The sequence below is a fragment of the Ochotona princeps genome, chromosome 6 (assembly GCF_030435755.1).
Source record: "Ochotona princeps isolate mOchPri1 chromosome 6, mOchPri1.hap1, whole genome shotgun sequence".
In the NCBI taxonomy this organism is placed as follows: domain Eukaryota; kingdom Metazoa; phylum Chordata; class Mammalia; order Lagomorpha; family Ochotonidae; genus Ochotona; species Ochotona princeps.
The window spans coordinates 13,363,116-13,385,948 of NC_080837.1; the positions used below are offsets into that span (position 1 = coordinate 13,363,116).

Genomic DNA, 22,833 nt, shown 5'->3' on the forward strand with positions numbered 1-22,833 from the left:
TTCATAAGGATGCACTAAGGGTTGGCATGTGGCACAGTGGGTTAAGTCACTACCCACAACACCAGCATCCCATCTGGGAGTTCTGGTTCAAGTCCCGGCAGCTCCCTTCCCACCCAGCTAATGCTCCCAGGTGGCAGCAGAAGCTGCTGTGTGTGTGGGAGATGCCCATGGGCTCTGGGCTCCTGGCTTCCACCTGGCTCAGCCTCACTCAGGCAGTCATTTGGCTAGTGAGCCAGCAGGTGGGAGGTTCTCTTTCTGCCTCTCCCTCCGTCTCTGTCCCTCTTTCAAAAATAAGCTCTTTGGGGACCGGTGTGGTAGCCTAGCAGCTGAGGTCCTTGCCTTGCGTGCTCCGGGATCCCATATGGACGCTGGTTTGTGGCCCGGCAGCCCTGCTTTCCATCCAGCTCCCTACTTGTGGCCTGAGAAAGCAGTCAAGGGTAACTCAAAACCTTGGGACCCCGCACCCGCATGGGAGACCGGAAGAGGCTCCTGGCTTTGGATTAGCTCAGCTCCAGCTGTTGTGGCCATTCGCGGAGTGAACTAGTGGACTGATTTTTTTTTTGTCTGGGGTCTCTCCTTCTTTCTGTAAATCTGCCTTTCCCATAAAAATAAATCACAAAAAAGAGCAAAACCACAACAGGGAGTCAATATGAAAATGCCAAGGGCTCCCCAGCTGCTCCCACTTTGGAACACCCCACAGCCCTGGTCTGAACTTGCGTGCGGGGACAACAGCTGTCGCTCAGGGCCAGCTCCAGTGCCTGGGGGTCGGGCTCAGCCCAGGGCCCCTGCAGGCTCACTGGGAGCTGCCGGACCTGTTTGCTCACAGAGACGGTGCCACTCCCAGGGCGGGGAAGCGGTCCTGCAGGAGGAGGCTTGCCGACAAGCTGAGTTCAATGCAAAGGGATTTGCAGCAGAAAATCACATGACTGTGTCTTGGAGGAGAAGCTGAGGCCACAGATTCATCTGGGAAGCAAAGTAGGGAGGAATTCAAGGCCTGGGAAGCACCTAAGTCCCTATGGGAGGGAGTTCAGACAGAGGAGTCCAAGCAGGAAAGATTGAGTTCAGGGGACCGGGGGGACACAGCAAGACCTCGGAGGTCCCCAGGCTGGCTTGGGTGGGAGCTATGGGGCAGGAGGGGTGGTCTAGCTTGTGGGAGACGGAGCTCAGGAGGAGGTGATGTGAGAGGCAGGGCAGCGGGAGTGGCTTCCAGAGGGCTGGACACCAGTCCCTGCGGTCCTTGGCCCTGCCCTGGAGCTGGAGAAATGGAGAGCGTGTGGGAATTTGCAGGATCACTCATTATGCACTTATTGCATCCCTACCCTATATCCAAGGCTCCGACAGGAAAGTAGATGTGGGATGGTTTTATCCCTTAAGAGCTCTCCGTAGGTGGTGCCCAGCTAACAGTGAGACTGAAGCCAGAGCCCACTGCTGGCTTCTCAGGGAACTCAAGGGAGGGCACCATTGTGGCGCCTGGGGCTCAGGGCGTGCCTGGGAACAACCCGGCTCCATCTCCGATCTCCATGAAGACAACCAAAGCACCACTGGCTCTGGGGAGAAGACAACGCCACATGCAGCCAAGCCGAGGGCCAGCACTGAATCCACAGTGACTGCAGGCAACCCCGCGTGCCCCAACCCACCTGCTTTGATGCTCTCTCCTTTCCCTTCTGCTCTTGGTTCATAAAACTGCTCGGAAACAGCCTGTTCCCCTTCCACCTGCCCCACCTCCTTGGCAGCGGCGGCAACAGCACCCACCAGCAGTCACAGCTAACAGCACCGGCTGTGCAAGGACCAGAGGAGGTTGCCATGGTGACCCCCAACTTGGCTTCAGGATGCAGCAAGTGACACAACCCTCCATACCACAAACCCCACCGCCTTGCTTTTTTTTTTCCTTGCTATCCCAACTATTCTAAATATTTACTGCTGGGAGATTACAGCAGGCCACCCCTGTGAAAAGGCTGAATGACTAGAGGAAAAAAGGAGAGGCGGCAGGGTACAGTGTATCCATACACTCCTGGACCATGTGGCCACTGGAAAGGCTGCAGGCACAGTGACCTTGCGGCAGGCCCTACAGAATGCCTTCTGGATACAACAAGGGTGGGGGTGCCCTGGGGGTCCGGGCAAAGCCATCTGCAAGCCTACCTTGAATGCACACTGTGTGCGAGCCACTGGGCTAGCCCAGGCAGAGGCAGACACAGGTCCTCCCTCGCAGTCCTGGCCCTGAGTCCGGGAAGGGCTTGGAAATCTGCCCTGGGCAGAATGCTACGGCATGGTGCAGCCACCGTCTGTGACACCTGCCATCCCAGTCAGAGTGCAGGTTCAAGTCCAGGCTGCTCCACTTCCCATCCAGCTCCTGACCATAGCCTGGAAAAGCAGTGGAGAATGGTTCAAAGCCTTAGGACTCCGCACCTACATGGGAGACCTAGAAGAAGCTCCTGGTTTTGGCTTCAGCCTGGCCCAACCCCAGCTATTACACCATTTAAGGATTCTCCCTCTCTCTCAGTAACTCTGCCTTTAAATAAATAATATTTTTTTAAAAATCACAGAATCTGTTCTGGAAGGCCCCTGAAGATCCCACTCCCCAGCATGTCCACTCACTGCCCGCATTCTACCAACCCAAGCCACACAGCCGCTCGTGCTACCCACGTGCCTCACGCCTGCTCTGCCCTGGATCTGTTACAGATCAGGTGCTTCACACAGTGGCACCTGCTGCGAGGGCAGGGAGACACGCTTCTCCCTCCACCTTTTCCTTCTGACCAAATTCTACTCCCCCTTCGGGGTTACACTCAACATACTCTTGCTCCATAACCCTTCCAGGGCTGAATTACCTTCCACTGCCTCTGACATCCTCTGCACGGACACACGCCACTCCATCCACACGCTCACAGCCAATGCCAGGTCCAGGCAGGCCTCTCTTGTACATGGTTCTGCTGTGGCCTTTTCACTTAAGACACATCCTCAAAAGTCACTAACAACAGGAAATCCAGCCGGGAGGGGGGGCACCAGATCCGGGCATGAAGCAAGACTTGCCACAGGTTCGTAACTGCTGAAGGCAGTCATGGAAGTTCATTACATAAATTGTTCTGTGCCTGCGTGTGTTCTGAAAAGGAGACAAGAACAATGTGTCTTTGCAGAGGTTGCACAGTAGCAGACCAAGCGAGACACTGTCGCAAGCCTCCTGGTGAGGTCCCCTGCAGACATTCCTCAATCGTGGAAGAGCAAGAGGACAATTTGGAAACCCGTTCAGGAAATGTTGCATCAGGGTGTCCGTGTGAACTAGGAGGAGCTGAAGAACCTAAGGACTAACTGGAAATGCTATTGGCACAAACCGTGGCTCCTTATAAACAAAATCCCAAAGCCTTGTTAGCAGGAAGTTCTTGAAGACATCGCATCATGCGGCTTCTCTAAAAGCCCCAGCCATGGAACAGTCAGGAGGAGCTGTGAGGCTCCTGCTAACTTCTGGAGAGAGTGAGAGAGTGAGAGAGAGAGAACCTTGTATCCACTGATTCACTCCTCAAACGGCCACAATGGACAGGAGCTGGACAGGTCTTCAGGCAAGAGCCAGAACCCTCCTCTGGACCTCTCACATGGGTGCAAAGGCCCAAGACCTTGGGTCATCCTTTGCCGCCTTCCCCAGGTCATTAGTAGGGGGGCTGGAACAGAAGTGAAGCCGCCAGAACTGTGCCAGCCCTGATTCGCTCTTTTTTTTTTTTTTTTTTTCGAGGCAGAGAGATCTTGGGAGCCAGGAACTCAATCCAGGTCTCCCAGGCAGGTGGCAGGGACCCACCTGTTACTCCAGCCAGTCCCTGTTGCCAGCCAGGGTGAGCATCACCAGGAAGTTGAACTTGGGGCAGAGCTAGGGCCCAAAGCCAAGCAGTCTGGTACAACCTGTGAGTCTCCCAAGTAGGGTCTTCACCACTGAGCTAACCCCCGTGCCTCATTCACTGCTTAGCGTTGCTCAGCACCTCCTGTAAAGCAGAGACCGAGTCAGCATGAAGCCATCTGCAGAGTGGTCACTGACCGCCCTGCACAGCACCATCCTAGTGGTGGGCTCTGCACACACAGGAGTCCTGTGTCCCCACCCACAGTGGGCTCTGCACACACAGGAGTCCTGTGTCCCCACCCACAGTGGGCTCTGCACACACAGGAGTCCTGTGTCCCCATCCACAGTGGGCACTGCACACACAGGAGTCCTGTGTCCCCACTCACAGTGGGCTCTGCACACACAGGAGACCTGAGGCCCTGTGCCCAGAGGCCCTTCAGATGAGAAGTGGGTTGGGCCTGACCGTGGACATACACCACTAGCAAGAGGGAAAGCTAGAGCCCGTCTCTTCTCATTTCAAGTTTCCAATCAGATGGGAATTTTTTTTTATTTTTTTAAAGATTTATTTATTTTATTACAAAATCAGACATACAGAGAGGAGGAGAGACAGAGAGGAAGATCTTCCGTCCGATGATTCACTCCCCAAGTGAGCCGCAACAGCCGGTGCTGTGCCGATCCGGAGCCAGGAGCCAGGAACCTCCTCCAGGTCTCCCACAGGGGTGCAGGATCCCAAAGCATTGGGCCGTCCTCAACTGCTCCCAGGCCACAAGCAGGGAGCTGGATGGGAAGTGGAGCTGCCAGGATTAGAACCAGCGCCCATATGGGATCCCGGCGCATTCAAGGCGAGGACTTCAGTTGCTAGGCCACGCCGCCGGGCCCAGATGGGAAATTTTTTATCTAAGGTCTGACAGCCAGATTGCGACAGCAAGCACGGCCACAGAGGGAGGACACAGGGTGGCCCAGGGATGATCGGGTCCCGTAGCTGGCTGGTCCAGAGGCAGCAGGTAGGGGGGACCCTGCAGGAGGTGCTAGGAGTGCAGTACGTGAGGAGTCCTGATCTTGTGGAGTAAACACACCTGCCCAGCCACTGACAGCCAGCCACCGTGCCTCCCGGCCGCACCCACAGCCACCTCCCACACAACACACCCACAGTCGGGCTACTGCGGCCACCAGGCCCTGCCTGTGTCCTTCACACTTGGTACCCCTGACGGCCTGCCTCTCAGCCACAGCTGCCTGGAAAATTCCACCTGGCCCAAGCCCCACTTCTTCCTGCCGCACTCACTGCTCAGCCATTAACACATTAAGGATGCTCCAAATACGTGTGCCCAAGGGCTGGGAAGAGCCCAGAGCAAGAGTGCCAGTGCAATCAGGGAGGACATCGGGAGGCGGCAGTGTTGGCAGAAGTCCCCCTGAAAAAGGGAGGAGGACTGGCTTGGGACTCCAGGGGAAGGGCAGGGCAGCCTGCAGTGCTGAGTCCAGAGGGGCGGGAGGCAGGGGCACATTGCAGGGGGACCTGGAGCAGCTCTGGGTGTGCCAGCCAGTGCCCGCTGGAGTGGGCGGGGGATGGGGCTTCAGCTCCCTCCCTCTGATTTGCATGCATTGAGAAGTTTTCCAGGGCAATCATTAACTAAGCAACACTCTGGATCTGCCCTGTGGAGCGGAGGGGGAGCGAACAGGAAAGATGTTAACTATAAAACCTGCCCAGTGAGCCATTTCTTAGAATTATTACCCAAACAACACACCCTGCGGGTGAAGGGGGAACGGACAGGCCAGCCAAGGGACCCACAGGTGTGAACTGGCAGGGCAAGAATGTCACCAGGACTGTAAGCAGGTGCAAACTGGCTGGGGGCTGGGGTGTAGAGGCTCCGTCAGGTTCATTTGCCTCCTTAGGCAGGATGTGGCTGTGGGAGCCTGTGACTGAGACTCTGGCCTATGCCCAGCCCACGGGGGCCGTTTCCACTCATCCAGTATTCAAAGCTTCCCGCAGGGTAGCCACTTGGTTGTGGTGACCAAGAGGGCAGCCTCTGGTGTGCCTTTGGCACTCACAGCATAGACAGAAACCTTAGCACACAGGAAAAGACCAGTAAGAGGCAGTTGGTCATCCTGGACCCTCAGGTCATCTCTGTCAGGTGACTGAGCCTGGGTGCTCAGGTCATCCCTGTGAGGTGACTGAGCCTGGGTGCTCAGGTCATCTCTGTGAGGTGACTGAGCCTGGGTGCTCAGGTCATCCCTGTGAGGTGTCTGAGGTGAGCCACCATGGTCTGTCTCAGACTGCAACATTTCCCCTTTGCATCTCCCCAGGATGTCATTATTCCACTGAGCCCAAGTCACAAGCAGCATTTTTCACAATATCTGAATGCAGCAGTGGATTGTGGACCAAGGGCTTTCCTAAGGGCTGAGGTACAAGGCATTATCAAAGCTCCGCAGAGTGGGCATAAGGGGACCCTCTGCATCAGCCCTGGGAAGGTGAGTGCTGTGCTCTGCCTTCCCCCATCACCTCAGGGGCCTGGCTGGGTTCAGGCTACTGTGACGCCATCTGCCTGGAGCCCAGGAGGGTCTGATGGAGGTGGCAGGTGGAAGTGAAGAGAATTCCCCAGAGGGGAACTTTCCTTTCTCCACACTTCACACAGAGGTGTGGCGCTTCCTCTCAGTGCAGCGTATCCACTTCCCCTACAACTGGCTGGAGCTTTGGGGTTCCGATTAAAAAGGGAAGAGGATGGGGGGCAGAGTGCCTGACTACACCAAGACTCCACATGAGCAGTTTGTCACAGAGCATCAAGCAAGTGTCCAAAGTCTTGGCTTAAATCTGACCTGTGCTCTCCCCCAGGCAAGCTCAGGTCTTGCTGTGCCTCAGTTTCCCCCGGCCAGTGTGAGATGACAGAAGCCAGCACCCACTCTGCTCCCCCAGCACTGTCCCCAGCAGAGGAGAGGACCAGCACCAGCAGGTACCTGGCTGGAGTTGAAAGCAGGCCAGGCAGGCGACTCCGTTTCCTGGCCCCAGCCTCATGGTGCAGGCAAACGCTTCCTCCTCCTCCCCGCCATTTCCTCTCTTCCTCCTTTTCTTTCCTTTTCTTTCTTTCTTTCTTTCTTTCTTTCTTTCTTTCTTTCTTTCTTTCTTTCTTTCTTCCTTCCTTCCTTCCTTCCTTCCTTCCTTCCTTCCTTCCTTCCTTCCTTCCTTCCTTCCTTCCTTCCTTCCTTCCTTCCTTCCTTCCTTCTTTTCTTTCTTTCACCTACGATTGCTTCAAGGATCTTCAGGCTATTCAGAGGGAATCTGTACCCCAAGCACCCCATGAGCTGCCACTATCCCTGGCTCCCTCCTCCCAGGGGAAAAGGACTCTAGGGGCTCTGAACTGGGAAACCAACTGCTGCTGTCACACCCTTGGGGACAAGCTGAGGGAGCAGAGAGCCGCCTTGGTGCCCAGAGGTGCAGGGCAGGGACCTGGCCCTGCCCACTCTTCTGCAGGCCTCCCTTCGAACACAGGAGCCCCAAGAAGTCTGTTACCCCCTGCCCCTTGTCTACCCCAGGGTGATGTTCCTGGGGCATACCTGCTGCCCCCAAAAGTGTCAGCAGCAGGGGCCTCTTCCTCCATCTCCTCATCCTCTCTCTTGCCCTTCACCACCGCTTCCAAACCACTGTCTATTCTTCCTCTTTGAAGAGGTTTCCCATGGCCCACAGCGCATGTGGTTCCCTTTATTCTCCAGTCTGGCATGAGGTCTGGGCTGGTGGCAGTGTGGGGCATGTCTTCCCTGGGTAACCAGAGCCAACACAGGGCCCAGTCTGGAGTTAGAAGAGTGAAGAAGGTATTCGCTGAATGGGAAGTTGTCACTCACAAATGCCCTTACCCTAAAGGCAACACTGAATGCTACATTGCCAGGTGGCAGGTGGCAGACCCCAGTGGCTGCGTGTGGCGAGGAACATACAGGGTTGTGAGATTTCCAGAATTACAGGTGCCTCACCCCTCAACACACACACACTCACACACACACACACACACACACACACACACTCACACACACACCCCTCAGCTCCAAGCCAGCAATGCCATGGCCAATATCCTACATCTTCACTGGACTCCGCAAGTTAGAAGACACTGGATTTCAAGAATTCATTTTTCTACATCCCTGAGAGGTCAGAGCCAATTAAGTTGTGTGGGCAGGCACCAGGTCCAAGGATGGGAAGACCCTGGAGGGAGGGCGAGGTCTTTCTGGGGAGGGGAAAGGCACAGAAGTAGTCAGGGTCCCAGAGAGCTTGAAGAGACCATCAGCCACTGGGAAGAGCAGCAGGTAGAGGAGAGGGGGCTGTGCCTCAGGCTGCAGTAGGCAGCTGGGTATGTCATCCATGGCACAGGTGTGCTTATCCATCATTAGGAAGGCAGAGGGGCCAGGAAGTCAGCTAGACCAGCGGGCACTGGGTAGCACTAAGTGAGGGTTGGATATGTGTGCCCATGGACCCTGCATCACAGTATCACCTCCACCCTGAGCCCGGGAGGACCTAACAACGTCAGCTCGTTCTTGGGCACAGAGATTGATTTTCCTACAGCATCTACAGGATCCATCTGACAACCCAAGCCCAGTGTCCCCTCTTTCCTGGACACCAATTGGAGTATGTCTTCCTCTGGCGGTGCCAAGTGGACCACCTTGCTCCACCCAGCACACACAGTCTCCTGCACCTGCCAGCTTCAGCTGCTCCCATTCTCATGACCGGGCAGCTCCTCACCTCCTCCAGGCAGTCTTCCTGGAAGCTCAGTGACTTAACCCCTCATAGTGTTGACTGACCTCCTCTTCTGTACCTGTCCCATGATCTCTCCTGTTCTCAATTGCAGCCACAGGATTTGACTGAAAGCATCAAGAAGCAATGCATTTTGAAGCAAGATGTGCAGTTCCAAGGCAGAGGGGAAGACAAGGCCAAAGGGCAGAAGACAGAGAAGCAGGAGTTGGGGCCGGTTGGGACAGAGGGCACATTAGGGTCTCTCCTGGGTGATGAAGACAGGGCAAGATGTGCAGGTCTGACAAGGTCGAAGGGTCCCGGGGGGCTGTGCAGGCTGCCCCCAGTTGTTTTGGTCCGAGGCTTTGAGGATGCAGGGCAGGGAGTCACCGGCCAGCAGTGAGATAAGGAAGTGGCTCAGAGCCTGGGTAGATGGAAGTGATGTGGGCTGTTCGTGTGGCCTGTAACCCATGGATGCCAGAGAGACAAACACGCAATCTTAAGGAAACACAGCGGGAAGGGTCTCCACTCCCTGTCCCCTGTCTAGCTTGGACTCCAGGCTCCACCTTCCAGCCACTGTCCGGCCATGAACTTGGGGATCTCGTGAGCACAACCCAATCCCCATTTCTCCTTTGCTGTCACTCGTAGTCTTCAAACCCCAGACACAAGCACCTGCTTCTGTCCCTTCACCCTCTTTCAGCACAGGAGCTTCCCTTTTTGCCACTCTGGGTCACCTCCCCCTGCCTCCTCAGGGTCCCTGGGCACAAGACTTCCCTCTCCCTAGTGACTCTGCCAGCAGCAGGCAGAATTCTTACCAAAGGGCAGCAGCAATAAAAATTTCCCTGAGCAAGTCGGGGGAAGTAATTTACATTCTGGGTGAAAGGCAGGTGTCCTTATACATAGAGGTCCTCCACCCGCACCAACTCCAGCACCTAGCAGAGAGTGTGCAAGGCCCACAGCTATTTAGTGCTGAAGCGGGACCCACAAATGGCTCTCTGGCGGCCACAGCAGAGCACTCAACCCCCTGCAACAGCAAGCTAAAGAACTGGTTTCCATGGTCCTGATTAGCAGCTGTTGGGAGCCCGGATAAACACAACATTACTGATGGGGCCACTGTCTTCCAAAAGCCAAGTGCACGTTTCTTAGGACCACCAATGCCACCTGTGGGATGGTGTCCCCCACACAAGGGATCTGGGAAAGCTCATCTTAGGGAAAAACTTGGCAGGGATTTCACTTATTCTGCACCAGTTAGAGTTCGCTTTTCCAAGATTTATTTATTTTGATTGGAAAGGCAGATTTGCAGAGAGAGGAGAGATTTTCCATCCACTGGTTCATTCCCCAAGTGGCAAAAACAACCAGAACTGAGCAGATTCAAAGCCAGGAGTCTCTTCTGAGTCTCCCATGCAACAGTGTCCCAAAGACTCAGTTCATCTTCTGCTGCTCTCACAAGCAGGGAGCTGGATGGGAAGTGGAGAAGCCAGGACAAGAACAGGTGCCCATACGGGATTCCAGAGTTCCAAGGGAGAGAATTAGCCAGCTGAGCCATTGCGCCAGGTCCTTTTCATCCCATCTTCCCATGAGTTTTCTGAAGTACCCTGGGTACCCAGCCGCATCTGTAAAACGACCAAAGCACAAGGTGACAAGTGACTAGGAGCAGCCTCCAAGCTCACAAGTCAGACTTGTTAGATACATTACATGGTATCCACACAGGGGCCGGCACCGTAGGGTAGCATATTAAGCCACCTTCTCTGCCACCAGCTCCCTGCTTGTGACCTGGGAAAGCAATAGAGGACGGCCCAAGGCCTTCGGACCCTGCCTTGGGAGACCCAGAAGAAGTTCCTAGTTCCTGGTTTTAGATCGGCTCAGCTCTGACCATTGAGGTCACTTAGAGTGAACAAGTTCGTGGAAGATCTCTCTCTTTCCTTCTCTCTTTGTAACTCTGCGTTTTCAAATAAAAATAAATGAATCTTTAAAAGAAAGATAAATTTAAAAAACAAGAGAAACTCACTAAGGGTAGGTGTTTGGCATGGGGGTTAAGCCGCATACCCAGCTTCCCTGTGTCTGATCCAGCGTCCAGTGATGCCCACCTGGGGGCGGCAGGGGATGGCTCTCATCCCACGAGTCCCTGCCATTCACATGCAATGTCTGGGCTGAGTCCCTCACGGCTGATTTGATTCGGCCCCAGATGTTAGGGGCATTTGGGAAGTGAATCAGCAGATGCAAGATCTCTCTCTGCCGTTTAGATAAAATGAAAATACAGCTCTAATAATCAGAGAGAGAGAATCACATGGGCATGAAACCAGATCAGTTTTTTTCAAGGAGGGAGGAATTCAGCTCATCAAGTCAAGGAGATGGGTGGGGCGCGCAGGCGGCACAGGGAGATCGGAGTTTTGAATTCTCAGCCATGCACATTTGCTCTCTATAAACGTCAAGCGAGGGAGTTGCAAACCGAGAAAGATGCAACAGATAAAGCCCTCTCCAAGCCACTCTCCTTCCTTCTCTTGTACTTCCTTATGTGGAAGGCAGAGCCACAGGCAGCTCCCAGCCGCTGGTTCCCCAGGCACCTGCAATGGCCAGGGCAGGGTGGGCCAAAGCCAGCGGGTCCCCCACACGGGTGGCAGGAACCTGTCATATAAGCCACCACTGCTGCCTCCTGGGGCGTGTATGACCAGAAAGCTGGCCTCGAAGCTGGAGCTGGGACTGGAACTCAGGCACTCTGATGTGGGGTTCAGGTACCTCGTGCACCACACGAAACGCCCACTCCCTCACCTCCCCTCACTCCTACTGATGCATTCTCCTCTTCCCTCCTTGACCCCTCTCTTCCCTTCTCTCACTACCTCTCTACTCACCACCAAACTGGCATCACTCAGCACCTGTACACAGGCAACTCTCAAACACACACCTCCAACCAGCACCCTCCTGGATGCTCAGGACCCCAGCCGGGTGTCTCCCAGCATCTTGGCCCCAGACACCGAAACTGCAGGCCTGCTGGCTTCGGGTGTTTCCTATTTCACATCTGGAAATTTCCCGGTCACTCTTACATCCAAAGCCTCCCAGCCATCCAAACCTTAGCTGTTCCCTCCGGAGTCTCCTCCACCACGGCCCAACTGCTGGACTGTACCAGCTTCCTCACCAGCATCCTCTCTACCCCATGCACCTGCTGAATCCCTTCCTCCTCCTCTCTGCGCTCCCATTTTGCCTTGATCCATTCATCCTCGCCTCTTAGAATGCAGATCCATATCATTCCTTCAAAGAAGCCTTTCCCAGCCCCTAGAGTGACAGGTCTTATCTGTCCCTAGGGCCCAGGTGACAATGCTGTCACACCATGGGAAAGGGGGCTGGGCAGAGGCCAGGGCTGACACCAGCATCCTCCCACGCTCAGGACCTGCCCCCATGGCACAGAGCTTCCTGGCCTAAGACATCAGGAGTGCCAAGGCTGAAAATGGCTGCTGTAGGTAGACCCAGCCACACCCCATGAGTCACTCCCACAACACAGTCCATTCCTCCCGCACACTCCCTATCATGATCAAATATTTAACTATACAGAAGGATGGCTGAGTTCCAGTCCCTGAGCTTTTCGGGGCCAAAGATGAATGAAAGTCACTGGGTCATGTTGATCGGTTTCCCTCCTCCCTCAGCGTCCAGCTCCGAGCCAAGCCGGGAGATCTCAAACTTGGCCATGAACTCATGCAGCTAGACAGGACACACCCAGGGCAGGGCAGGGAGGGAGCTGCTCTGAGCAGGGCCAGCCCCACGCAGGCCTCTGCCACCCTGGGCCCTTGCACCATCTCATAGATGTCTTCACCCCCTGACCAGCACCTGGCCTGGGCTAGGCTGTGGTGGCCAGTTCTGTGCAGCCTTAACACGTTGGTCAAAACCTGATTCAGGGGTCTTGGGACCCTGCACCTGCCTGAGAGACCCAGAAGAAGCTCCTGGTTTCAGATCGGCTTAGCTTCAGCCGTTGCAGCCATTTGGGGAGTGAACTAGCAGATAGAAGTTCTTTATCTCTCCTCTCTGTAAATCTGCCTTTTCAATAAAAATAAATAAATATTAATAGTGAGGTTTAACATCAAAAGTCAATCTGTGATTATGTCAACTATTTTATGGCAGATTTATTATTTATTTATTTATTTATTTATTTAATTGCAAAGTCAAATACAGAGAGAGGAAGATCTTCTGTTCAATGATTCACTCCCCAAGTGACCACAATGGCTGGAGCTGCGACAATCCAAAGCTAGGAGCCAGGAACTTCCTCCAGGTATCCCACGTGGATGCTAGATCCCAAGGCCTTGGGCCATCCTCAACTGCCTTTCCAGGCCACAAGCAGGGAGCTTGTGGCCCAAGTCCTTGTGTCCCTGCCACCCATGTAAAGGGGACCAGGATAGAGTTCCTGACTCCTAGATTTGGCTTGGTTCAGTCCTGCCTGTTGTGGCCATATGAGGCATGAACCAGTGGATGGAAGATCTCTTTGTCTCTTCCTCTGTCTCTATCTGCCTTTCAAATAAAGACTATGAATTAAAACAAAAATCTGAATTCCACTTCTGGACCAATGCAGGAAGGACTCAGAAAGCAGTGACTCAAGGTGTCGTTTGTGCACCCAGGTACACGGCAGCATTGCTCTCTGTCACCCAGGGTGGAGGTCGCCCAGGTGCCCTCCGATGGACAGACGGGCAGACAGGGTGGGCTTGCTGGCAGGAAGGAATGCTACCCAGCCTGCAGAAGGAAGCGACTGTGGCCCTCCTGTAATGAGTGTCCTGGGGGAGAGCACTGCGCACAGTAACATCAGCTGTGACTGGTTCACTGGCAAGGAGTGGCGCTCCCAGGGCCCAGGAGGGGCAGCAGGGATCACTGTTGGTTGTGCCTAGAGGTCCAGCTGGAACACGCCAGGCACGCCAAATAGCCGGGTAGCAGTGGCAGGTGAGCTCCAGGGGGAGTGCTCCCAGTGACGACACACTGGATGGATATTCACATATGGGTGAGACGGCATGTTTTACAGATCATGTATTTTACTACAATAGCAAGAAGACAGAAAACCCACCTCTTCCTCTGGCAAAGCTCCTGCAGACCACATCACGCCCCTGGACTCCAGCTTGCACCAGTACTCCCTGCTGCACCCCTGGGCAAGGCAGGCTACACCCCACAAGCCCTCTCAGCACTGTAGCACCCAGTCATCCCTCCTGCAGCTGTGCGGGTCTTCCTCCCATGCCCCAGGCTCACTAGAGCAGCTTCCTCAAAGAGGATTCCAACAGTGAGTAAGCCAGACCGTGTGGCAAACCCTGCCACCCACCCCCACTCACCAGGAGGCCAATCTGACCTTCCATTAAGTGACAAGGTCGGAAGGGGCTTCCACCATGAGGAAGTTAATAAACAGCTCACTGGGGAGGAATAAACAAAATCAACTAAGGGCAGGTCAGGGCAGCCAAGAGGTGCTGGCGCACACACCCGGCGGAGGGCGGATTAGCTTCCTGTGTCCCAACCCCGACAGCAGACGGGGTGGGCGGGGAGGGAAAGTGGGGGCTACCCAAGTCCTCAAGGCACTGGTAGTTGATTAGTCACCAGGCTGCCTCGAGCTGCAAGGCCACAGGCCTGCCACCCCGCCTCCACTTTCTTACATAACTCAAAGTCAGAAGGCAAAGAGAACTTGGCCTTGGCTTTCAGCAAGAAGCCTCAGGCTGGCCCCTGCCTGGTAATCCGTCTCACCCAGTGACATCCACAGGCCCAGGACGAACCCTCCTCCCCGGTAACTGTCACAAGATTCCCCAGAGACTGTCCTCAGGGATGATACTACACCACCCACCCAGTGGGTAAGGCCAAAGTCACCACTGAGGGTTGTGCAGGGCTCAGACCCCCTGTCCCCAAATGAATCCTCCATCCAAACTGCCAACAGTCCTGAACCCGATGCACCCCACCAAATGCCCGCTGCCTTTTTCAGACAGAAGCGACAAGGTCCACGTCGGAGTTAGGGCCACACCTGCCTGTGGCTCCCAGGAGGGAGGACAGCCACCAATCTGTGGCTGGCAAGCTGGTGGGACCCCAGGATCCAGCTGCAATGATGACTGTGCCTCTGGCAGGCTCCAGAGGATCTGGCCAAGGTCACCTTGGCGACAGGACGTCCAGATCATTGCAGCAGAAGGTCATCAGAAGATGCCCTTGCCTGTGGCTCAGAACTCAGCCCTCAAGTTCCCAGCATCTGGAGCGTCTGCGGGTGAACCCGGCCTGACGTCAAGGTAAAAAATGGGGCAGAAACACACAAGGTACAACACGGTTTGGAGACCAGGGCGTGGGCAAGAAGTGCTCCTCAGGGTACCTCTCTGGGTGCCTGCTCTCATCCTGACTGTGTCTCCGACACCCACGGGCTCCTTGCTGCCATCCTGCTTAATTTCCAAACAGCACTTGGAGCCACCTTCACCCTCCTGCCCAAGGAGCCAGCAACAAGCTCCCCAACGTGGGCCAGACTCTGGGGCATTGGAGTCGATAGGGCGGCCCTACAATTTACGACCAACTGACTCACACGATGTCGCAGATGTCGCAACGGGCGTACTTTTCCATCCTCTGTGCCTGGAAGCCACCCAACGAGCAGCAGTGACGGTGATAAACAGAAGGTGCGAGGGGGGGACAGGCAGGAATGCTATTTCTCAGGCCAAGGCCTGCCCTGCCCCCTCGGGAGAAGGGAGCCTCGCAGGATGGCTGGAGGCAGAGATGAGAGAGGCTTACAATGGCACCATACAGATGCCATTTCAGGCAGGTGTCACTACCCACATCCTCCCTGTCCCCCTCCAACATGGGACAACTCCTATACATCCTTCAAGGCCCAGCCTTCAAGGCCCAGCTTCCTGGAGTCCCTCCTACACCCTGAAAGCTCAGGTGCACTCCAGCTCCTGCCCTGGCAAACCACACTGGTAGCAGAAACAACTGTTGTCCCCCATCCCTGGTGCTGATGCAGTTTGACAGCAAGGAGCAGCCCCCTGCCCCTTCTCTGCAACAGGCACAGGAGAGAAAAAAAAACAAAACAAACATTAACCCATATTCCTCCATATCTGAACTTCCACACCCTAATCAGAGGCCCACATGGCATGCATCCCATTCAACTCTATAAACAATATTAAAAGAAAAGAAGGAAGGAAGGAAGGAAGGAAGGAAGGAAGGAAGGAAGGAAGGAAGAGAAAGAAAGAAAGAAAGAAAGAAAGAAAGAAAGAAAGAAAGAAAGAAAGAAAGAGAAGAAAGAAAAGAAAATAAAAGAAAGAAAAATTTAAAAAGAAAAGAAAGGGCTGCTGGGGTCAACAGTAGGGTTGGAGGGTGGCGACACAGTGGCATAGCCAGTAAAGCCACTGCCAGCATCCCTTATGGGGCCGGTTCAAGTCCCGGCTGCTCCACTTCTGATACAGTTCCCTGCTAAAATGCCTAGGAAAGCAGCGGAGGATGGCTCGAGTGCTTAGAGCCCTGCATCCAGGTGGGAGGCCCAAAGCAGGCATCTGGCTCCTGGCTTTGGTCTAGCCCAACCCTGGCCATTTTAGCCACTTGAAGAGTAAACCAGCAGATGGAAGATCTCTCTCTCTTTCTGTATATCTCTGCCCTTCAAACAAATAAAACTGGAACGGCAGATTTACAGAAAAAAAGGAGAGATAGGGAGAAAGATCTTCCATCTGCTGATTCACTCCCCAGATGGCCGCAATGACCGAAGCTGAACCGACCTGAAGGCAGGAACTTCTTCTGGGTCTCCCACACGGGTACAGGGTCCCAAGGTTTTGTGCCATGGCAAGTGGGGCAGCCGGGACATGAACTGGCACCTATATGGGATTCTGGCAGTGCTTACAAGGTGAGGATTTAGCCAGTTGGGCTATCATGCAATCCTATAAAATAAATCTAAAAAAAAAAAAAAAAAGGAGGCCATTGGTGAAAGTCACAGCTGGCAAGGTTCTCACTGGGCTACCCAGGTGCAGCTCTCAGAGGGAGCAGACTGTTGTGGTCCAGGCAGGGACCCGCAGCCTGCTGCCAAGCCTTCCCCAGCACTGCAGACAAGCTTGCTACCCTATGCCCTGCCATCTGGGTGTGCACCCATTCACCAGGGCTGCCAGCAGCGTGGCCCTCATTCAGTACCCTGGGGGCTTCTAGCAGGCCAGCATGGACGCCGGGTGACTCTGAGAGTGGCCCAATGAGGTGCCTTTTGAGGACAGAGATCTAGTGGGACTCACTGCCCCACCCAGGACCCTCCAACTGCCTGCCCCCATGCGGTCACCATGTGATCAGTCCAGGAGCAAGCCCCTCCCCCAGAATGCCTCCCCCCAGGGGACCTCAGCCAGCAATGGGCCAAGGTGTGCCTAAGTGCCCTCCAATCCCCAGGAACCTAATGCAGGACGCAGCTGTGAACCATCTCCAGCCCCATCAAGAGATGCTCCAGCTCTGCCGCCAAAACACTTCTGGCCTCTGGGCCTCAGCTTCCACTTGTGCTCACTGAAAGCAAAAGTGGGGGAAGCCAGGGCATGCAAAAGTGCATGAAAAACGAGGCTAAGATTAATGTATCATTGGGGGGCAGTGCTGTGGCACAAGGGGTTAAGGAGCAACTCACAGCGCCAGCATCCCATACTGCTGTGCATAGTTCAAGTCCTGTGACCGCCAACAGCCGGTGCTGTGCCGATCCGAAGTGCCAGGAGCCAGGAATTTCTTCCGGGTCGCCCACGTGGGTGCAGGGTTCCAAGGCTTTCCCAGGCCACAAGCAGGGAGCTGGATGGGAAGTGGAGCTGTCGGGATTAGGACCGGTGCCCATATGGAATCCTGGGCGTTCAAGGCAAGGACTTTAGCCACTAGGCCACTGCGCCAGAACCCCTGCTTGACTTCTGATTCTGTGCTCTGCGAATGTTCTTGGAAAAGATGGACCCTTGACCCCATCTCCTCCTGGGGGGAGGAGAGGGGCTCTCCAGCCCCTCCCACCCTCTTGCTGGAATCTGCAGTGGTGATGACGGCAGGCAAGAAGAGCCCTAAGCTCCCCATTCCTCACGCCTCTGGGTGATTTCTCTTGCACTGGAGATGACTCCTGATCCATGACAACTTCCTGCTGACCCACTACGTGTGCTCAGGGCAAACTGTGCTCTCAGAGTGAGACTTGCTCAGGGTGCAGGGCCACTGCTCAGAGGACCTAACACACACGCAAACCACAGTCTCTCACTGTTTGTTCTGCAGCTTACTCAGCATGGACCCAGAAAATCATGTAGATCCCACAGTCCCCATAACACAGAGTGGGAGAGCAAGGCCTGGTTGCCGCACAATGGGAGGCGATGACCTCTGAAGTTTTCACATAAGATCCGGGGATGGACACGAAGGCCAGGGAGAAGGGACAGGCTCTCTCTCTCTGCTGCCAACCCAGGGCAACCATCAGGGCATTTCACCCCATTCCTTCCACCTCTCCCAGGCCTGACCAGTGAATGGGGGGAGCCAGCTCAAGCCTTGCATCCTTTGGGAAAAGCACACAGGATTAGGGGTGCACCCAAGTGACCCCGAGAGGGGCTGTGTGTCAAGGACTGCAGTGAAGGGAGCGAGCATGCCGGCTCCTGTCCACTACCACCTTCCAAGTGGCCACCAAGGGGTGACCGCTGTTCTACATCAGCCCTCCCTATTCTGGTAGGGTCCATTCCCAGGGCTGGCACACCTGCCCTCTTTCCTGAGGCTCCCAGAGCTGGCAGAGAGCTAAGAGGCCCACCGACAGTTTTCCCTCCTGCCTAGAGGGCTAGCTCCTGTTCAGACCCTGTTTCAGATACTCATAGAAACGGGGCCAAGCAGTGGACCCCTACCCAGACCAGGAGCATCAGGAATCTAGAGGCTGGGTCCAGCAAAATGGCCTAGCGGCTACAGCCCTCATCTTGAATGCGCTGGGATCCCATATGGGTGTCGGTTCTAAACCCGGTGGCCCCACAACCCATCTAGCTCCCTGCTTGTAGCCTGGCAAAGCAGTGGAGGACGGCCCAAAGCCTTGGGACCCTGCACCCATGTGGGAGACCCGGAGAAAGCCCCTGGCTCCTGATCGGCCCAGCTTCTGCCTTTGCGGCCACTTGGGGGGGGGGGTGAACCATGGGATGGAAGATCTTCCTCTCTATCTCTCCTCCTTTCTGTATATCTGCCTTTCCGATTAAAAAGAAAAAGAAGAAGAATCTAGAGGCCACTACTGCTCCTAGAAGGCTGTGATCCAAGGCCAGCACTCCACAGTGCAGAAAAAGCCACAGCTTTCTTTAGCCAAGTCCTTCAAATCTCTAGCCTCTTTCTTGTTTCCTACCCCATGTTCACTGACAGGTGCATCCAAACCGGGTCAGCTCCTCTGAGACCCACCAAGGGTGGCTACCCATCCCTGTCCTCAATCTCTGCCAGCGACGTTTTTGCCCCTTCCCGCGCTGAAGTGGGAAGTTGAGCAAGCCCACTCTGTCTCCATCACCAGGCGTCACGGGTTGTGGCATTCTCCTCTCCACCTCCTGGACTTATCTAACTGGGGCCTGAGTCTCCTGGGGCAGGCGAGGCGGTAGGCACTTAGTCCAGCTTTGGCCGCTGCCAGTGAGAGGCTCAGGACACAATCCGAGTCCGAAGCTCCCGGTGGCGGGGCACGGCTTCCATCCCGCCTAGGCGCCGGGTGCGCACTGGGCGGCCTCCTGACGCGCGCGCTGTCGAGCCTGGGGGCCGGAGGAGGCGGGAAACATCCCATGTAAAACATGTAAACATCCCAGAAGGAACCGCCAGCTGCGCAGTTCCCATCCCAGGGAGATGGAGAGCCGGGGTTTCGGGGGAGGGGGTGGGCGGTGGGAAAGGGGTCACACTGCCCCGAAGAGAGTGAAAGAGAGGGAAAGGCCAGAGCCAATCGATTCCCTCAGGGGAGCCCTCTGCTCGGGCACGGCCGCCCTACCCTCGCCCGGCTCCCGCGTGCCACCGCCGCTCGGTGCATTGCCACAGCTGAGGCGCAAACTTTTCCGAGACGCGCGCTTTGGCGGAAGCCGCCGGGATTCCCCGGGGCCACCGCGAAGACAGCGGAGAAGATGAGCATGGACAGGGAGGCGCCCGGGCCGCGTGCTGCTGGGGACCTGTGAGCAGCACTGACGGGGAGTGCCGGCGTCGGTTACCTGGGTTCCGAAGGTCCGCGGCTTCCTGCAGCCAGGGCGCGGGCGGCGCAGGCAGGCTGGCGGAGGGGCAGGGCTCCTTGCCGCGGCAACCCTGGTTCGTGGGCACTGCACCTGGCCTGGCCGGTCAGACGCGCCTCCCAGCGCTGGGCGGGACGGCCCCGGGGGAGGAGCCGAGGGCCAGGGACCCCTCCCTGCCGCGGCCTGCGCCTGACCCCGGACTCGGTGACCTCCAAGGGCTCGCCCTCATCCTTGCAGCCTGAGGGGTAACCGCAGCCGAGCTCCCAGAGACAGTCCGGGTATGCTTAGTCTCCTATCCCATCAGTCCCCGAACCTCCATCCCCCTCGCTCACGCTCACCTCGGTCCTGGGTGTGGGGACGGTATGGGAGGCTGGAGGCCTCCATGAGCGCAGAGCCGTCGCCATAAACTTCGTGGGTGCAGCCTGGGGAATGGGAAAAGACATGTGTTGGGGAAGAGGGGGCTGTGCCAGAGCCCCCCCCCCACCGCAACACACACACCACGCACTCCCTCCGGGTCCCTGGCTGGCTCGCCCCTCCCCGCAAGGGCTCCGTTTCCTGAATCGCAGACTCAGGGCTGGAAGGTGCTGGGCCAGGGCTGTGCCACCGGGTGGACACAGCGGGTGATGAGAGATAAGAAACAAAGCAACAACACGGGACTGCAGGAACCGGCCCTCCCTGGCTCCTCCCAGGTGCTGAAGAAGTAGGCTGCAGCCACTTCCTGCCCGTGCCTTTGCCCCCAGCCAACTGACCAGAAGTCTGGAACATCCACCCCCTGGACCAGAGGCTCAGGCAGAGGCCGGAAGGTGGGGGGACTCCTTCCTGCCCTCCTTCCTCTTCGAGCCCCTGCTGCTGCACCCTCACCTTGTGGGTGTGTAGGGTACAGACAGGAGCAGGAACGCTGGAATGGAGTACAGAAGCCTGGGGGGTGAGGGGCATAAGTCTCTGGGTGGTGGGGTGTGGATGGGAGCTGGTGTCCTGAGGGCCCTGTTTGGGTCTTATATGGTGGCACAAGGCACTCGGTTCTGTTCGGTCCTTTCTATGGTTATGCACCTGGCAGCCCAAGTGTATGTGTGCAACAGTGTGTTGTCCTCAGACCTCAGTTGGTAAAGGACAAGCAGTCGAGGCCACCAGCCAGGCAGGGAGGGATCTGCTGCAGAATGGGGCTTGACGCCCGTGACTAGGACAGTGGCGGTGGGTCTAGGTTCAGAGCCCTGGACAGGCTGCTGGGCCTGGGCAAAATGGATGTTGCTGGTCCCAGGGTTGTTGGGAGATTCAGCGAGACATTAGATATGACATCTTACTTAAAGGCGGAAAGCATGACGGACATGCCTTTGGGACAACTGTGGTTTGATGTGCAAGATGGTGGAGGAGGCAAGACAAAGTCAGGCACTGGCGTTGTGGTTGCCATGCAGAAGTGGTGGCGCATGCGCACACCTGTACACACACACACACACACACACACACACACACACACACACACCTAGCCCGACAGACACGCATGCTCAGTGCCTGTTACTGCAGGCATTGTATACACCTCAGGAAAACTACAGGAGGGAAGCCAGGAGGCTCACAGCTCAGTGAGGTGGTCAGCAGATTACCGGCAGATAAGTTCACCAGCTAGTCTAACCAGAGCCCCAGCTAGCAGGTTTCACACCCACCCCTGCTCTCAGGGAGTGGAAAAGCCTGAAGAAAGGCATGCGGTAGAGAGGCCGTCCCATAGACATCCGAGCAGGGGAAAGGGAAGTAGGATGTGTGCGTTCATTTGAACAGTAGGATGATGGGCAGAGAGAGAGATCTTCCATCTGCTGGTTCACTCCCCAAATGGCCTCAATGGCCAGGGCTGGGCCAGGCAAAGCCAGGAGCCAGAAATTCCATCTGGTTCTCCCATAGGAGTGGCAGGGGCCCCCAAAACCTGGGCCCTCTTCTGCCATTTTCCCAGACACATTAGAGGGCAGCTGGAGTGGAGGCAGAGCAGCCAGCTCTCATCTGAGGGATTCCTATGGGATACTGATAAGGAAAGCTGTATTTTAACTCCCAGTGCCGGCCGCTAGGGGGCAGAATTTAGACCACTCTCCATTTCTTTGTAGTTGCTGTTATGTAAGTTTTATCTGTCTTTCTTGAAAGAATTGAGAGACATCTTCCGTCTTCAGACTTGCTCCCCAAGTGGTCACAAAGGCCACAGCTGGACCAATCTGAAGCCAAGAGACAGGAACTTCTTCTGGGTTTCCCACGTGGGTGTAGGGTCCTAAGGCTTTGGGCCATCCTCTGCTTGCTCTCCTAGGCCGTAAGCAGAGAGCTGGATCAAAAGTGGAGCAGTCAGGACTCAAACCAGCTCCCACATGGGATGCTGATGCTGCAGGCAGAGGCTTGGGCTACTGTGCCACCACACCAGCTCTGATCCCTCTGCTCCAAAGAGGGGAAGTAGACTGCCACAGAGCAGGGAAGTGCAGGCCAGACAGCTGCAGGAAGTTCATGGAAGAGCTGCAGTTTGGATCCAGGACTTCTGGGTCTGCTGGACGTGGGACCCCTGTGCAGCTCAGGGGGACTTGAACTTGGGACAGACTGGGATAAGCCTTGCTGCAAGGAAGCGGAGCAGAGCTGGGAACAGCAGTGGGGACTCTGGACAGAAAGAGAGGGAGCAGAAGTCCCAGGCGAGATCTAGAAGGAGGGATTGACACACAGCCAGAAAGCCAGGCGAGAACTGTAGAATGGGGAAGCGTGTAAGTGCTTGCCTGCTGGAAAGCTTGTGCTATGGGACCTTCCTGGAGAGACACAGGCCCCAAACTGCCCGACAAGACAGCAGGTGGCATGCCAGGAAGGCAGCCAGTACATCTCAGGAGACGCCCCAGAGCCAAGTGACATGCATGCGTGTGGCCCTGCCCACGCTGGTTCCTCTCTCACCCTCAACTTCATTATCTATGCTGTGGGGAGTGAGAATCTTCCTTTCCAGGGTTGTTGGGACCACAGAATACTAAGAGAGTTAATTTTTTTTTCTTTGCAAGGGCATTCACCTGACCCATGTTACAGTGAACACTGGAGTCTCTTCATGGCAGTTGGGGGATGGACCTCAGTGGACCATCAGTGACCTCAGTGGTCACGGCAGGTCAAGGCAGTGGGCAGGAGGACCTGCCCGTGATGACTGAGTCTCCCTGACCCCTTCACAGAGTGACCCAGCATCCCAGCGCACCTGCTGT

The 22,833-nt window shown here is 55.8% G+C and overlaps 1 protein-coding gene across 2 annotated transcripts in view; it reads right to left on the reverse strand.

The window, feature by feature from the left end:
- Positions 1 to 19,774, reverse strand: part of PAQR5 (progestin and adipoQ receptor family member 5) — a 61,145-nt gene extending 41,371 nt beyond the window's left edge. Inside the window, exon 1 of one of the 2 annotated variants that reach the window (XM_058665619.1) lies at positions 19,622 to 19,774. The gene's annotated coding sequence lies outside the window, so the exon portion shown is untranslated. The remainder of the gene's footprint in view (positions 1 to 19,621) is intronic. The other variant, XM_058665620.1, reaches the window with a different exon arrangement.
- Between the last annotated feature and the right edge of the window lie 3,059 nt (positions 19,775 to 22,833).